The 16131-nt window shown below is 52.3% G+C and overlaps 1 long non-coding RNA gene across 2 annotated transcripts; it reads right to left on the bottom strand.

Moving 5' to 3' along the window:
• Positions 1–184: 184 nt before the first annotated feature.
• On the bottom strand, positions 185–16092 carry LOC308181520. 2 transcript variants are annotated; one of them, XR_013941485.1, is made up of 4 exons: positions 15852–16092; positions 12447–12526; positions 5975–6034; positions 185–5854 (listed from the first exon to the last, which is right to left on the bottom strand). It is a non-coding gene; the product is annotated as an uncharacterized lncRNA (long non-coding RNA). The 2 variants fall into 2 exon arrangements; XR_013941486.1 differs by having other exon boundaries at positions 185–6034.
• Between the last annotated feature and the right edge of the window lie 39 nt (positions 16093–16131).

The raw sequence follows: 16131 nt of genomic DNA on the forward strand, positions 1-16131 counted from the left end.
TATTCCTGCTCTGAGTTTGGATCCCACTGCAGAGATGATGGGGTGTGTGGCACTGGTTTCCCTCTGATGGGCAATTTTGAAGCTTGGGAAATAAGCAGAAAGATACAAAACATTAAAATCCCATGATAAAACTTGGCTTGCTTTGCCATAGTCCGGCTGCCACGTTATTTCCATTTCTCAGTTGTTTTTTTTTTTGTTCTTTTAGTCTCCATTTACTGCAACATGACATCAAAAGAGCTGCTTGTTACAGAACAGGCACTTGTCACTTTGTCTGTGGCAAAGCGCCCAACCTCCTCTTCTCGTCCCTCACCCATTCTGTTCTTTTTTCCCTTTTCCTTCATATGTGCTCCCTTTGCCCGGTTGGGATGATCTCCCTGTGAATCCAGGCTACTCCAAGGAAATGCTTCTACTTAAATATAATTCACAGGGCAACCAACTCCAAACGTTTTTTTTTTTTTTGGTGGGGGGGGAGATGAGGGAGGGAATCTCCTGCAAGTTATTTCCTCCTGAAATCTCAAGCTGAATGCCAGAGAATCACCTGTCTTTTTAAACAAGAAATAATTTCATCTGGGTAATAAATTGCCTGAGAAATGAAGATGGAAGGAGCCAAAGCCCTCCAGCAGAACAGCCTCCAGTTTTGTGCTATTATTGCTCCTTATGAAATGTGTCAAATCTCCACCAGCCTTCACTGGGTCTGCTCTGGGGACTCTGCTTCGTGACCAGCGAAATGTGAAGGTAGCGGGGGAAGTGAGGGAGGCATCTCCTGAAGGACAGACAGCTCTGGCATGGCTGCTACACCCAAGCCAAATGCAGGGAGCCCATATGTCACCTGTGCTGGGGTTGAAACTAGCTACGAGGACTTCGATGCTTTGCTTGCAATCAACCAGAAGCCAAACAAGACGCTGAGAGCAGGCTCTGAGCTCGCACAGCCCCTTGTGTGGAGCCCTAAATCAAGCCCTGCACTGGCCAGTTTTGCTGGAGACACCTAACACTGAGCAGCCAAGGTGCTGGTGAAAGCCCCTGCAGCTCCTGTAGCCCACCATAGTGCACAGGGTGCGATGTCCTGTCCCAGCGGTGGAGCCAGCGGTCTCCCGATGCTGAGCATCCCCCTCCTGCTGGCTCCGTGGGACGCATCATCCCCTTCGCTGGGTGCTGGATGCTGAAGAACCAAAATAACTCCCTGTTTTTTCCCAGCCAGCGCTGAGCTGGGATCTGTTTGGGAAGGCGACTGCGACACCGCAACAGATGGCCAGGAAAGCAAACGCTGTTTTTTGTCTCACCTCCGTGTTTCCTCCTCTGCTGTCTCCTGCGCTGGAGGCGGTGTTTGGAATCGGGGTGGGGGGTGCTGCCAGCGCGCGGCTGGCACCAGCGCCAAGGGGGCAGCTTTGTGACCTCCATCAAGGCTTTCTCCTGCAGGGATCCGTGCCAAAGACGGGCTTTGGAAGAGGCCGGGTGCTCGAGGTGGGGTGTTTGCTTTCGCAGAGCTGCCGAGCAGGTCCCCACCACCTGCCTGCTGGCCCAGTCTGTTTGCTTTTGCCCTGAAGAGCCAGGAAACGGGGCCAGGGTCTCCTCCTGCCAGCTGGTGTTTTCTTCTGGCTTTTCTTCGTATGGGCCTGTCAATAACTGCATATAGAGGATGCCAGGCTAACCAAGGCTTTGAAAAAAAGCCACTTTCTGAAGTTCCTTGATCTGCCTCTGCCTCTCCTGCCTTTCACTTTGCACCTCCAGGCAAGGGGCTGCTGATCTCCCTTCCTGGGGTGCAAACGTGGCAGCATCCAAGGAGAAAAAGGGCTGGTGAGAGATGCAGCCCCAGGTGAGCACACCTGAGCAACAGAAGGGAGCACAGAGAGGCTGGTGACATACCTGGTGGTCACTATACCTTGGAGTGGCCCGACACTGGGACGTATTGCCCTGTCCCACGTGGGCAGCTCCATGCCACTGTCTCTGCTCCCATGGCAGGAGGCTGCCAGGACGCCAGCTCCTTTCACAGCCTGCCTGGTGCAGGAGGAGTGACTGACATCCCTGCTTGGCACAGCACCCATCTGCCTCCTGCTCCTGCCTTGTTGCACTTGGCAGTTCTCCCCCTCCTCCCTCTGTTTTTCCACTGGGAGATCTCACACTCCTCTGCCTTGGCAGCAGGGAGACAGACAAGGAGGGGCAGACGGGTACACGGACCCAAAACAGCTCAGCCATGGCTCTCCTGCCTGGGACAGAGGAAGAGCCCCCCTAAATTCAGGAGCCTGGGAGGGGGAATTCAAGCCCCAGCTCAAGATGTTTCAGGAGAATAAAGCCAGAGATGGTGGTGGGCAGACATAGGGTGGGGAAGCGGGGCAGGTACAATGCCAGGCAAAGTCTGCAGTGAAGAAGCAGAAGGAAGGGAGAGGAAGAGAGGAGCTGGAGCGGTCTGCACCCACACACCCAGGCCCAGGAACACTGACGTGGAAACAACTTGCTATTTGCAGCATCAGCACCCTTCCTGCTCCTCCCCTGAGCCAGGCAAGGTCCCTCCATGCCCACCCCCAGCTGCACCAGTACCACCCAGGTGTGCATCAGGGACCCTGCTGTGGAAATGCTGCTTGGAGTAGACCCGGTAGAGGCAAAGAATGGGAAACAGCAAGGACCTGGACAGCTCCAAGCTCTGCAAGGGTCCTCCGCAATCCCACTGGGGTTGAGGTCCTCCCCAGTCCCTCATTGACTTCCCTTTTACAGACCCATTTCCAGCTGTGGGACAGTCGCTCTTGGTGGAGCACGGAGAGAAACGAAGCCCTGGGTGCTGATCCTGAAGCTGCGTCCCCAAAGAGCCCATCAGCTGCTCTCTGGACAAGCAGAGCCAGCCCATTGCTTTTTGTCCCGTGGCTCACACACTTCAGGAGGCAGCGCTGCGCACGGGCAGCTGCCAAGCCTCGCTCCTCATGGTGCAACCCTTGCTGAGTCCTCATCCCCTGCTGCTGCTCTGCCCCGCAGCTGGGACGGACAGACAACCTCCCCGCATGCCTGTCTTGGCAGAGTGTTATTTTGGGACAAGGCTTCCATGAATAACTCCCTCATCTGCCAAACCCAAATTAAAATTTGCTGCCAACAGTCATGAGTCCTCCTCCCCCCAATCTTCTTTTTTTTTTTTTTTTTAAGCAAAATTTCCTGCATTAAGATAAACCAGTGATAAAACCAGACTGTGCATTAAACACCGGCCCACGCGGTCTGGGAAACAAAGAGCACGAAGGAACGCTGCGATTCAAACTGTTGCTAGCTGCTACACATTTGGGCACGTCAGCTTGTAAAGGATTTTCTCAGAACAATCCTTTCAGATTTTCTGAGTCTGCAACATGAGATTGTGTGAAAAAGCACTACAGCTTGTGAGTCCCAGACCCGGAGATATCCCGAAATGGATGAGGTTGGAAGGGACCTCTGGAAGTCACCTGGTCCAACCACACCCCGGAGGACACAGAGCTGTTGCCTTTCCACATGCAGGGAAATATTCTGGTTAAGAACTGGGAAATCAGTGCAACACGAAACGTGTCAGCAGCCAGGTTCAGTGTGGCTCCAGCAGCTCCTTCACTCGCTGAAGCACCTTTGGTAGCTTTATGTATGAACACAAACATCTGCAAACAAAAGGAGAGATGGAGAGAGCATGCACGTGGGGGAAGAAACCAGGCCCAGGCACTTGTGTGCATGATGCACCCCGAACCCCTGGCAGCTCAGCCAGGCGGGTACAGCCAGCACATCCCCGTGGCATTCGTTCCTCATCACCTCCACCTGGTCTATTCTAGGAAAGGCTGCCTAGAGCTCACCCACCCAAGGCGTCACACTTCACAGCTCGCAGCCCTTCCCACGCAGAGCTCAGCCAGCAGCTTGCTTCCTCGCTCTGAATAAACACCGCTTCCCTGCCTGTCCTCCCAGAGGCAGCCCTGCCCCAAGGGATCGGCACAGATCACCCCGTGCCCCAGGGAGGATGAGGAAGGATGAGCCCCTGTACAGCACTGTATTTGCTTGGTTGTGTATCAGGATAAAAACAACAGCATCTGGGATCAGGATGAGCTGAGCATCGGTGTTACACTGGCCTGGGGCAACGTCCTGCTCCCCACTGAGGGTAGGAAAAAAGGAGTAGGGGTAAAACTACACCAGCATCTTCACCCCTTGGTTTCCATTTCCAGCCAGGATAGATGCCACCAAAGGTAGCACCAAATGGTTCAGTGCTCGAACTGGTGATCTGGTCCCAGGCAGATCCCAACCCACCTCTGAGGATCACTCTGGTGTTAAGCCATGGCCAAAGGGTGGTTTTGAGGACCACAGGTGGTTTGTGGCTCCCTGGAGAGGAGTCCCAGCTCCTTTCCGGCTCCTTAATGCAAAGAGAGCTGGTGGTGCCCAAACCCCCTCGATCGCTGTGGGTGCCTACCCAATCTTTCCTACAGCAAAACCAACTAATTCCCCCGAAGGCTCCTGGCCAGCAGAGCATCACAGCACAAAGGCACAGGACTGAGTGAACCTCTGTTCTCCTGAGAACCACAGCCATAAACAAGTTCAAAATTTCACCTGCTTTCGGGACCCAGGCCAGTGCTCATTAAGGAAGGAAACGTGGCGATCCAGAACACAGAGCACTGTCCTGCTCTGAAAGGACACATTCAGGCAAGCAAAGACCTGGTGACAGCTTGATTGGGGAATGCGCAGAACAAGCTTTTCAGGAAATGGATTAAGGGCTGCTTCTGGGGGGACTGATAACGTGATAACATGAGTTGCGAAGATCCAGAGGAAAGGAAAGAGAGAACTGGCCGCCTGGGGAACGGACACACGGAGGACTGGCAAGCCCAGATGCGGAAGATGACAGACCGTGACATTAGCACCACTAGAACAGACTTAGATGGTGAGATTGTGAGTACCTGTTGTGTTCCAAAAGACAGTACAGGACTGTGATCTCACAGGAGGAGCTGGCAATACGTGGAAACTCCAACAAGCCCCATGTTCAAGCCTCAGGTGGAATTATCCAACCAACTGCTGTCCTCCCAGGACTTCATTTATGAAACATTCAACATTTTACTAGCTCTTAGCGATTGGTTCAATATCAGACTGACAACAGGGCAGACAATGGCTTATATCCCTATAAATGTAATTTAATCCCTGCCATTTTAACCCTGAGTATTCTTTCACAGTGGCCACAAGCAGATACCTGCCCAGCCAGAACAACACTTTCTTTTGATAGTATCCCATTTCCCAGATCATCTTCAGATTTCTGTAGTTCCACCGAGTAATTCTGTGGATTTCCTTTTGACAAATGCCTTGACTTCCATGACAAAGACTTCCACGGGTCAACTCCTCTCACATGTAAAGTGTCCCAAAACACAAGTCCTCCTGTTGCCTCTCAGCACTGGCTCCTAAGCACACTCTGTCACTGTTGCAATGCTAACAAAGTGCACCATACACTGGTAGATGGTCTGGCCCAGGGTTTTTGGCAGGTGCTCCTTGAGGCAGCTGTAATCACTCATTTAAATCTCATTTATTTTTATTTTAGAAAGCTCCCTAACAACACAAAAGATTTCTTTCCTGCATCTCATTGGAATTGTGTGCATATTGCCATAGCAACCATGCCAGAGACTTTTGTGGTCCCAGACCCATTTTATTGGTTATTAGGTATCTGTGCAATAAAAATATATATATAGCTCTGTTCTCCCATCTGTCTGCTCCATCTGCTTATTTCGAAGTGAAATACAACCAGTTGGCTCAGCCACTGCTCTCTCCCCTTCCTTGTCGGAGTGGCTGAAGGAAACAGCGATGGATCTGCTGGTGGTCATGGAAGTGGTGATGGGAAGGAGGAGGGAAGGAGGACATCACTGTGGACAGGCACCTGATCATCACCCAACATCTGCAAAGTTAAACCAATCCTTTCTTGCAGTCCGAGCTCATGGTAACCAAATGCCCATTACCAGTCATCTCCCAGGTGTGAAGGGGAGGAGAAGCTCTGGGGGCTGTGCCCAACACGAACCTTGCTTGCTGCTGGTGGAACTGCCGTGGTGCAGCTCAGCCCCAGGCGGCTGCTTCCCTGCTGCGGGGTAAGTGGGGAAGTAAAGTCAAATGTTAGGGCATCGGACAGCACAGGAAACTCATCACAGCTTCAGGACACAGCCAAGCTGCGTCCACCAAATCCTTTTTCCCTTCTCTAAAGCGAGGGGAAAAAAGTCACCTCGTCCCAATACACTCTGTTCCAGGGAATGAGACAACACCAGTAACAAGACCTTGGTGCCAAACTGACCGTGTTCCTCCCTGCAATCATCTGCCTCGGGCTGGAGCCCACACCAAAAGCTGTTTGACGTGTCCCCACTAACTCCTGGTAATGTCTGCCTTGCATGTCCACCCCCGCAGCCTCCGCTGGGAGAGAGGATGCATTTCCAGCCTCCCAGCTCCCTTCCATTATTTAAGCTGTCGGGTGTTAATTACAGTGCTGTGTTTCGACTTGATGCCTCCCAGGGGTCCAAACCACACTAACAGGCTAAAAGCGGTTCCCAAGTGAATACTCCAGGAGCCTCTGCTAGAGCCAAGCCTGTCTCCATCAGCCAGGGCAGATGCTCCCCGCTGCTCCTGGGAGGCTGGAGCAGCACCTTCTGCTGGAAAACCCACGTCTGAGCTCTCTTACCCTGCAGAACAGACCTTCCTGCTCATCAGCTGGGACGACATCATTCACGAAAGGAATGGCAAAACAGCCTCAGTGTCACCACCTCCTCCCCTGCCTCCCCACAAGCTCCAAATCTCTCCATGAGGAAGGAAGGGGAAGAGAGGACACTGCCTCGTCCAGCTGGGGATGCCTCAGAGCAGAGGGTGACCCTCGCCGTGTCCTCTCCCACAGCTGCATCCTGCTCCAGCCGACCTACAGCTGGGGTGACCCTGTTCCGCCGGTCGAGCTCCCTGTTTGTCACAGGCTGGAAAAACTCTGCTGCCCTTCTGCTAAGGCAAACCCACTGTCACGGCCACCCCACTGTGCCCACCAAGCCTGGAGGACCCAGCACACCCCTCTTGGTGCAGGAAGGGCTACTAAGCAAGTGGCCAGGCCAAGGGAGAAAAAGCAAATAAACTGGTGGTGTCGTCGAGCTTGTAGCAACATGCCGCTGCCCCCAGGAAAAGGAGTGATGGTCTGCCACCCCTCTGCTTCATGTGGCTGCTGAAACATCTCCAAACATAGGATCAGTTTTACCTTGTTCAGGGCAAGAGCATGGGGGAAAAAAAATAAATGGGGGTAGACTGTAGCAGAGGGAAAGGCTTGGGGATCTCAAGTCCTGACACAAGAGCATCCATTTCCTTCAGCTGTGGGAAGGGAGATGCTGTGTTGTGAGCCTTTGTCTCCAGGGGAATCAGATCTAATGGCTCAGATGTGCCAGAGGAAACTCAAAAGCTGGCTGGGGAGTGCTTCGGGAAAAGCCTGCTGCTGGCACCATCCTCCAGCCGTACCCACCTGAGCCCATGCCCAGCTGGCCGGGCACCACGGAAAGTGGGCCAGCAACTACAGCCAAGGGAGGTCCAGCTACGTGCCCTCTGCCATCCTTGGCTGGTTGGAAGCATTTCCCTCAACTCTTACAGGGCAAGTACTGTAAGAGGGTTCACAGCATGCTTGGAAGGATATTACTCTTTCAAAAAAAAAAAACACCATAAAAAAAACAAAACAAAAAACAAAACACCAAGCAAAATCAAAAAAGAGGCACTAAATGAGAAAAGGAAAACAAAGATGAACCTTACACTGCGTTGAGCCTAACTACAAGTCTGGTGGTTAAGAGCAGCCTTTAGACCAGGAGATTGGGGCTGCTGTTCAGCTCCTATGTGCTTTGCCAAATTTGCATAATAAATCCACAGTAATTATAATTTTATCTTGAATAGGTTTTATTTTAATTGTGACTGCCTTTCCTGCCTGGCACTAATCAGAGAAGTCACAAAAGAACATCAAAGAGGGAAGGCTGCTGCTGGCTGTGGCCTCTCCTCCCTGCAGCCTGCTCACATGCCCCACCAGGCCCCCTTGCAGCCAACCTCGCTGAGGCTTTGTGCGATGCAAAGCAAACCACATAACGCCAAAATAACTGGTCCTTAAGTGGCCATGCAAAGAAACCAAGCTTCTCTCTGCCTGGGACAACAGTAGCCCTCAGAAAAGCTGTCCCAAGACACGTTTCCAACCACCTGGCTCTGGGATGGGCACCACAGAGTTGGGTAGGGTCCAGGTAGGCTCATCACTGATGTACCAGGGTCCTCTCCCAGAGCTGCACTGACCCATGCTGGGCTCTGCTCTGCCCCCCAAGATCCCTTCTGCCCCCTTCCAATGCAAAAGAAGAGGGTCTGGGTGTGACAAATGGCTGTTTATTTTCTAGTGAAGGCAACCGCACTGCTTTCAGTAACTTAATTCTCGTTGTTTGATAGCCTAATACCCAGCCTTGCAGCCTTTGGGCTGAAAATTATGCTGATTTGCTTGCTTGCTTCTCACTGGATGTGGACAGCCATAGCTCACCACCATTTCAAGGACTGGTAGCCTGCTCCTGCTCCTGCCCTTCTCTGGTACTTCTCTCCATACACTCGAACTCTGTTCTTGTAGAGGTGTTCAGGCCTTCCAGATGTCTCTGCATGCTGTCAGCTGCCCTCTAATTTGTTGTCTTCTAAGCCATGATGCTTGAAAGTGGACATTCTCCAGCTGAAAGCTGATCAGCAGCGAGCAAAGTGCACTAATTATTTCCCACATCTTGGATATTTCATCTCTTTGGAGGAGAAGGAGCAGACTAAGTTGACAGTGGTCCTTTTTTTGGGCTTGAAAGAAATGCTACATAAAATTACACAGGAACACTTTTAATTAATTGCCTTGCACTGACAGCAGCTGGCAAGCCATCCCTTTGCCCATCAGCATTCAGACAATTAGTTAGCTTTGTACTCCACCTGAGATGGTGGAGTGGCTCTATATTTATTCAGCACTTGGGTAAGCTCAAAGTGAATCACTTCCATGACTGATCACCTACAGAGAAAAGGCTCTACATTTCCTGTCTTTAAAGATTACAGTGCGCCGGGACCAAACGCTGTCAGGGAGATTCCATCCTCTGGGGAGGGCTCGCCTCCTTTGTACATTTAGGCTGGAGTTGCCTGAGACAGGGAACCTGGGGCTCCCATGCTCTTCCACTGCAACAACCTTTTCCCCCTCTACTCTGCCCTGGTCAGGCCTCACCTGGAGTGCTGTGTCCAGTTCTGGGCTCCCTGGTACAAAAAATACAGGAATCTCCTGGAAAGAGTCCAGCGGAGGGCCACAAAGATGGTACGGAGCCTGGAGCATCGCCCCTGTGAGGAAAGACTGAGAGACCTGGGTCTGTTCAGCCTTGAGAAAAGAAGACTGGGAGGGCAGCTCATCGATGTTTATAAATACCTGAACTGTGGGAGACACAGGGATTTGGCCAACCTCTTTTCAGTGGTTTGTGGGGGTAGGACAAGGGGCAATGGCCGCAAATAAACCCAGGGCACAGGATGGGAGGTGCAGGGCAGTCCCCATGGCCGAGGGGCAACCTTCCTCTCTGGCAAGCCAAATGGCCCGGGGCAGCCAGCCCCAGAAAAGGGGCCCTCAGCCCCACCAACCCTCCTCCTTGTCCACGTGAGGGCATCTTCCAGGCCAGTCCCAACACAGCCGCCTTTGGGCACGCATCGGCCGCTCCATCACAGAGGCTTGCTGAGGTCACAGTGGCCACCAGTGCCCCGCCTTTGCTGCGGGCCCTATAAAACAGGGCCCCTGCAGCTGGCCCACCATTCGCTGAGCATCTAGGCCCTCTGACTGCCAGCTTGCGCGGCACGAAGAGCACTAGAAGAGCAAAGCGAGCAGCAGGCCTCTTGGTGTGCGAGGACAGCTATGTGGTCCGGTAAAGCACCAAGAGGGAATGCATTTGACCAGGAGATGCGTCGTGGGCGGAGGTGGAGTGGTGGTGGCACAAGAGACACCGGTGCCCAAAGGACCTCCGGCACCCAGCCCATGGACAGATACAAGCAATACCACTGGCACCGCAGCGATGCGGGGAACAGGCCGGCCCCTCGAACATCCAACGACAGGGGGCCTGGGCCTTTCCATGGGAGCAACGGTGATGTGAGGCGAAGGCGCGAGCATCACAGAGACAGCCACAGGGAGCAGAGGCGTGCCCACTGCCTGGAGCACAGCGCGGGACCCGGTAATGCCCGTAAACCAGACGGCACGGTCGGACCTGTGCATGAAAATCCAGCTGACAATGGCACGGGACCAAGGCGAGGGACCGGACGACCCCCTGGCTCGGCACCCTGGCCTAAGAACATTCTGGGTGGAAGGCATCCCGTTTGGGCAGTCCCAGGCAAAGACTGGCTTAGCCTTCTGCCCAGCGCTGTGGAGCCAATGGAGCTGGATCCACCAGATGCGGATGAACAGATGGAAGTGGATCCACCTCGGCCAGAAGAAACCTGGGACTCCCGCAGCGTGTCTTTGTGCTCTGCCATCCGGGCGCACCAACAGCATCGCAGGAGTGCCCAGCGAGCCCCCTACCCGTTGCTCAGGCTCCAACGCAAGCATTAGCTTGGAGCCACCAAACATCACAGACATCCCGCAGGCCTGCCTGCGAGATGTCCTGGCAATAAACAACTCTTGCCAATTCTCAGGGGTTGTGTCTTTTTTTTTGGGGGGTGGGGGGGTGGGGGGGTGGGGGGGTGGAGGGGGAATGGGCTAAAGTTGCACCAGGGGAGGTTTAGGTCGGATATTAGGAAGAACTTCTTTACTGAAAGGGTTGTTAGGCATTAGAATGGGCTGCCCAGGGAAGTGGTTGAGTCACCACCCCTGGAAGTCTTTAAAAGACGTTTAGATGTAGAGCTTAGTGATGCAGTTTAGTGGAGGACTTGTTAGTGTTAGGTCAGAGGTTGGACTAGGTGATCCTGGAGGTCTCTTCCAACCTAAAGGATTCTGTGAAAGTGGATCACAGGAAGTACCACACCAAGACGCAAGAGAACTTCTTCACAGTGAGGGTGATGGAGCCCTGGAACAGGCTGCCCAGGGAGGTTGTGGAGTCTCCTTCTCTGGAGATATTCGAGACCCCTCTGGACGCCTACCTGGGCAGCCTGCTCTAGGGAATCTGCTCTGGCAGGGGGGTTGGACCCGATGATTTCTTGAGGTCCCTTCCAACCCCTACAATTCTGTCATTCTCTGTGATTCTCTGCCCACACCTCCCTGTAGGTACTGGGCAAGATGCAGTGGTCCAGGCACGTTGGGTTTTCACACCTTGGTGTGGGCCATGGGGCACGAGGCATGGGGAAGCACTCTCCTAGCCTTGGTCCCAGTGAGTTGTGATGAAGTCCATTTTGCACCACATCAGCAGCAAAACCAACTTGATTATCCCACTAGGTCCCTGTCTGCAGGCTGTTTGCCACATGTGCAGTAGATCCAAGATACTCCTGGAGCTGCAAACAACTAACACCAGGCTGTCTCTGAGGCATTTATACCTCCATTGGGTCAGGCAGTTTAACAAAAAACAATCCCAGCTGCTCCAAGCAGGGCTTGCTTAAGGCTGAGGCCACACCAGCAGACACAGAACTACAAGATGTAAACTGAACTCAAGATAGGAAGTATGCCATTGAACTGTCACAAATAGCAGCAGGTATTTGCTCATCATTTTGTTTTTCATAAAAACCTCTCGTGCAATCATGCATCAAGCATTTAGGGATAAGTTTTGGGATAGGTTTTACTCAGCAATCCCAGATGAAGTTATTGAAATGGAAATGCAAGTCCAGAATATGGCAACATAATGGTCAAGTCAATCTGTATAGCTTATTTTACAGCATACCAATTGTGAAATAAACAGTTCAGGGCCTCTTAACAGTCCTGTTCAATTCAGGAATGTGCTGTCATCTCAAGAGTGTGGGCAGACATAAAACAAATACACAAGGAGAGAATAAAACAGGAAAAATAGCTTTACACACAGGGACCAGCTATGTGCTAGCAGTACTTAAGCAGTTAAAAGCTTGAAGAGTTGTGGTTTAAGCACTTGTGTTTGAAAACTGGAAAGAAGGATGATGAATAGTCTTAACATTGAATTGAGGTAGGCAACTTTGGAAGCCAAAAGTTAACTGTGATGCATGGTTGGAAGCGATGTGTGTTAATTACAGAAAACTGGGCCTGCAGTATCAGAATTTGATATTTTTATTAACTGATGATTTAATTTAAAACAAGTGAGCGGCTATAAAAAAAATAAAGAGCCAACAGATCTCAGGTATAAATGAGATCACAAAAGTTAGACCACAGCAGCATTATTTCAACTTCAAGTTTTTTTTTTAAAATGTTTTAATGTTTATGTCTGAAATGTTTTTTAATGTCTGAAATGAAGGAACAGGCAAGAGCACCTAGGTCTTGAGGAGCCACGGGGAGAAGAGACAGGAGAAAAAAGGAGAGGAGACCTGGATGAAGCACAGGGAGGAGGTGTGCCAGCACCTGGCAGACCAACCTGGCCATGTTCACCTGGTGTACCACACTGCTGGGGGGGGCTGCATTTTGGGGCCATCAGGAGCAAAGCAGCAGCAAAGCCTGTGGAAGAGAAGGAGAGAAAATGAGCGCAAAGGAGGCAGAGCTCTTCCTTAGAAGAAATTCCTCCTCTTGCTTCCACCCCCACCAGAGCCATCCTGGCATGCTAAGGCAGATGGGTGCCTGCAGCATAGAAACCTCTCGGGAGAGGAGGAAAATCCCATGGAACAACCCTGCCACCCTAGGAGCAGCTCCCATCTCCTCTACAGGTGTCTGGAGGAGGGCAGGTGGAGTACGACCCACTGGAGACCTGTTTCGGGACCTTGCTCAGCTGCAGGTGGCCTCAGTGAGTTCTGAAGGCACTGGAGGGCACCTCTGGAGGCTGCTCTCCTGGATCGCTGCCCCAGGCCAAGCAGGAGGCTGTCCTCCAGCACCGGGCAGCAGGAGGAGCACCTGTGGGTGGAGGTGACCCATTCAGAAGTGTTGGTGCCCCAGCCTTGCTGTATCTCAGCCAATTGCTGCCAGAAACACTGGGGCATGGATGCAGGTGGTGGGAGCATCCCAATACTGCAATCTCCTCCACCCCAGCAGCAAGGACAGCAAAAATCCCTTCCTCTTGGGTGCACAGTGAGCTCATCACCACTGGCTGCAGACACCAAAGCCTGACTGCCCTTCCTTCCTCCCACCTGCCTTTGTTTCTCCAAGCAGCACCCCATGCCAGCCAAAAGCCAGACCTCAGTTTTTCTGCCTTTAAACACATCCCATCCCAGGGGAGGGGAGCTGTGAGCCAGCTGGGGGGCTCTAACTCTGCTCAGCAGGCTCAGCCCCACTGGCATGAGTGGCTGCCTCAAAGGGTTGTGATTTGCCTCATTACGGGAGCTGATGCGCAGCACCCCCAGGATGCATCCTGTGCCCGGCAGAGCTGCCTAATGAGCCATCGCACCGGTGGTCCTGCTGGCGCTGACTGGGGAAGGGAGCCAGGCTTCAAAGGATGCCACTTGCTCCCTTTGTGCCAAGGAAATTACCCCGTGTCATTAAAACCAACCAGCCCATAAGCCTGCAGGGCTGGGTGCTGGGGAACAACAGAGCCAGCATGGTAGGGCAGCCTTCCCTGGGGGGTTTCATGGTGGGGCTGATGCTGCTCAGAACCAGGGATGCTCCTGCTACGCTGCGGGGCTGTGCTGTGCTTGCAGGGCAGCTATGGAGATTTTCCCTTTGCACCCATGGTTTCACTATGGGCACCTTGCTCCCTTGGCCCCCGGCAAGGGGCTGCATCCTGGCAAGGGGTGCTCTGGTGCAGGGGAACTTCAGCAATCACTGCGAGCAAGGAGGAACGAGAGGTTGTCATGGATACTGACATGCAGCCGAGGGCCCAATCCTGCACTGCTCTGCTCCCCCTGGCTCCCCTTGCCCAGTTGTGTGGGATCAGGGGAAGTAAAAACTGAAAAAAAATAAAACCTGCTGTGAACACCGCTTTGGGTTTCAGTCCTATTGACCCAGCTTTACTCCCAAGTGCCCATTTTGCTGGTTTGAGCCTGGATTCCAGCAGGTCTGCATGAGGGCAAAAGGGGGGGGGGGGGGGGGGGCAATGGTCTGAGAGCAGAGCCCCTGGCCTTGCAGCGTCATCCCAAAATACACAAGGCCCACAGGCATTTTGGTCTTCCCAGCTGCTGACAGTGGTGAGGAGGATGAGGGAAGAGGGATGCACAAGCAAGGGTGCTTGGCAGCTCGGGGAGAGCACTAATTCTGAATTTCCTGGGGAGATTCAACCTCTCCTGGGCTGGATTCAGCCCCCAGAACCAGGCAGCAGCTTTGCTCAGGATTTCCCCCAGGCTGGGTAGGGCACACTGTGACCTCCAGAAGTTTTTTTTTTTTTTTTTTTTTTTTTTTACAAACACAGGCAGGTTTCACCAAGTTCTCATTTTCAGAGAAAAACACCTCCCCAGATGTAAAACAGGCCTGGTTATTTCATGCTGAGATGTTTTAGATTTCCCATTTGAAGTTGGTCTTTCCATTTATCCTACAGTTTTTTTTTTTTTTTAAAGCTTTCATTCTGGCCAAAAACCCCATGGAGTTGATCAGCATTCTTGAATTTTGGGACTTTTTGCCAGAAAATACATTCTGGACCAGATTTATTTATTTAAATTTGGGAAATACTGAAGGACCTTTGGAAGATGAAATTTCAGTTCCCAACATACTTCTGAAAAGCTTCTCGTACACACACAGAGTTGCCCTGATTTAACACAAGACCTTTTTGGATCCAGGAAAACTGAGATCTAACACAAACAGGAATATTTTCAAGATATTGCTTGCAAACATAAGCATCAATTAGTTATCTCAGTCTGGTTAAATAGCAGTGTGGGCAGATGATTACAAATGATTGCACTGCTGCCACTTACTGCCTTACCACCCCACACCAACAATCCCTTTGGTTTTCCAGAAACTAAGACCTTGGTCTTAGATCCAAGTCCAAGGAAGCACCTGAACGTGTGCAGACACAAACATCCCCAGATGCTGAAAACACCGTGGGTGCCAACAGACTTCTGTCTTACACCCAGAGCAGGAGCAGCCTGTTTTCTATGCTCCTATGAAGCAGCAGCACCAGGAAGGCAGTGGGACATAAAATCCTGATATGTTGCAGGAATTCACAAGAGGCAATGAACTGAAGGGACGTTTGATAAGCTCCAGGACAGAGCATCCCCTCCACAGGGAATTCATTGAGCCTCACTGGAGGAGCCTGACCAGGGCATGGGGAATTTTGCTCCGATGCTTTCTGCTCTCAATTACAGAGTCAGCCCATACTGAGCCAGCCCCCATCAGCTCACAGCACAGCCCACGCAGCCCAGGACAGGGCACAACCATGACTCCCACCCCCAGCCCCGCTAATTACACTCCTCTCAAGATTAGTCAGAGGGAATTTATTCACTCCAAGCTGGGCTGCGGAGCTAAGTTGGGCAGCAGCTGCTGCTGCCTCCTCATCCCAGACCTTGCCAAGTCAGCAACCTCTTTACATGTTGCTGGATGTCTCTGTGGGTGGGCATTAGTTTTGCCTCGTTAGCTCAATTTTGGTTTGGACTGCAGCCTTGTAGGTTCATTCAAAAGGGGGGTTGCAAATTCTTTTAGGGTTTTGCAGAGGGGAGAAGCAGAGAAAAGCTGTAGTGGCTGAACATGCCCAGACTACGCAGCAGAAGGAGAGAGCTCCAGTGTCCCCATTCCCCAGGTCTCAGGACGCCTTACACAACCTGCTCCCAACTCCTCCAGCTAGCGGAGTAGCTCAAAGGTGATGGTCCTGCCTGTTCCCACCATCTCCTCTAGCTTTACTCCAGGTTATCACACTCCCTGTTTCAGAGCCTAAAACCCAGCACTCTCATCACTTGCTTTTCCCTACCTTCAGCTTGCTGATGCCAAAGCTGCATTCAGTCACCTGCTGCAGTCCCATAGAAGATTCCTGATGCTGGGAAAAGGCTGGGAGTAGCACCATGGAGCTTTATACCCAGCCAGTGGCATCTCCTGCCTGCACCTCCCACCTGAACTCTGCCAGCCTCCGCCCCTCAGGCATCACATACACCTGTGCCCTACTCTGCCTCTCCTCCACGGTGTTTTTCTCCCTGTTCTCAGCTCTAAGGCAGTTTCTGGCACCACCCCCCCCCCCCAGTCCATGTGCTGGC

Source organism: Anser brachyrhynchus (assembly GCF_964034855.1).
Source record: "Anser brachyrhynchus genome assembly, chromosome: 22".
NCBI lineage: Eukaryota > Metazoa > Chordata > Aves > Anseriformes > Anatidae > Anser > Anser brachyrhynchus.